Below are 1,771 nucleotides of genomic sequence, written 5' to 3' on the forward strand. Positions count from 1 at the left end.
AATCGGGATGGGCGTGTCAGAGGCAATGAGATTGGCACAGGATAGAGGACGGCTTAGGGCTGTTGTACATAGGGTCCCTATGAGTCGCAAACGACTCGATGGCACATAACAACAACAACAACAACAGTGAAAGAGTATGAAAGGGCTTTGGAGACAAATGGCAGAGAGAAAAGACAGAAAGCTGAACAGGGAAGCTCAGGTATTAATCAGAGCAGCAAACCCGTCTCCAATGCCACTAGCTTGCCTGAAAGACTCAGTTCAAGCCTGTGCCAGAAGTGAGAAATCTGTGGCCTCACTCTTGGGCGAGAATAATCTGTTACTGACTGCAGGGAAGTCACTCCTCAGCTGTTTGGTCACCCTGTTAATAAGAAGCAGCAGGCCTCGAATCAAAGGCTACAGCCCTGGTGGTTGGAGAGATGGTTCTATCTGGAGAAAAGGGACGCTACATTACATAAACTATTTAAGATTTTCCTTTGCCCCAGAAGAGTTAGTCAAGCACCCATGAAAGAAGATTCCTGAGAATTAAGGTCAGATAAAAATGTATTAACCTTAGAATAATCCTATTCATAGCCTGTGCTGGGCCAAAACAGCTCCCTATAACCTGATTCATTCATTCAACAAATGTTTATTAAGCACCTATTATATGCGAGGCTCTGGAGAAGTAAACACATCAGATTCTGTCCCTGCCTTCAGAAAGGATCTATCATTATAGGAAAAGCCGCTAAACTGTAAAATGTAAATTAAAAATATCATTTTTAGAAAGGTAATTTGCAGAGAGGGAATCTGCTTTAGAAAGGATGGTGAGGAAAGGTTTTAAGAAAGTGACATTTAAAGGCCAATAGTGGTAAGAAATTGTGCTGCCAGTGGTGCAGTTCAAATCAGGAAAAAGATGGCCAATCAACTTCCATGTGACTGACTGACTCTGAAAACTGGCTGGAGGGTCAGCTATGGATCTGTTTCAACTTGAAGATATGCGACAACAACAATCATTTCAAGTGGCTTCAAAGATTGAGAGCAAAAGCTTTCTTGGGGGAAGGAATAATTTGTGCACATATCCTGAGTTTAAAATCAGCCGATTGTATTTGAGGGACAAGAAGATCTGGGAAAAATCAAGGAAAAAGGCAGCATGTGATGAGGTTGGAGCAAGAAACCAGGCCAGACTAAGTGTGACTTAGATCGTTAAATGAGTGCTGCATTTTATTCTAAATCTAATGAAAAGCCATTTAAAGCAGTAAGAAGAAGATTGGTGTGATGTAATTTTCTTTTTTCAATACTTTCTTTTGTTATTGTTGCTTTGTTGATTTTTTTTTAATCCTCTTGCCTTTACTGTTATTTTTTATTGGTTTGCATACAGTAATCTGTTTATCTTGTTTCATTTATGTACATTGTGTACAATCTTTCACTAACATTTTATGTAATTAATTACTATTAACTGTTATCCCATCATTTTGAGTCCCTATTGAATCTTTCCTATTCCTTCACCAGCATCCACATCCACCCACCAAGCATTGCTGTCATAATGATTTCCACTCTAACCATTTTTCTGCCTCCTTCCCCTTTTACCCTTCCCCTTTTGGACATTTATATACATCTTACTAGTTATTCTTCCATTTTTATTTATTTTTTATGATGAGAAAAATTTATATTTATAATTAGCCCGCTGGACTCAGTTTATATGATCCCAATTTTGTGGGCAACACCCAAAGCATCATAATCAGGAGCAAGTCAAACATAGGCCTTCTTCTCTCCATCAGGCCTAATCAAAGTGTTG

Source organism: Elephantulus edwardii, unplaced genomic scaffold (genome assembly GCF_000299155.1).
Source record: "Elephantulus edwardii isolate Elephantulus edwardi_28Jun2011 unplaced genomic scaffold, EleEdw1.0 scaffold00154, whole genome shotgun sequence".
Classification (NCBI taxonomy): Eukaryota; Metazoa; Chordata; class Mammalia; order Macroscelidea; family Macroscelididae; genus Elephantulus; species Elephantulus edwardii.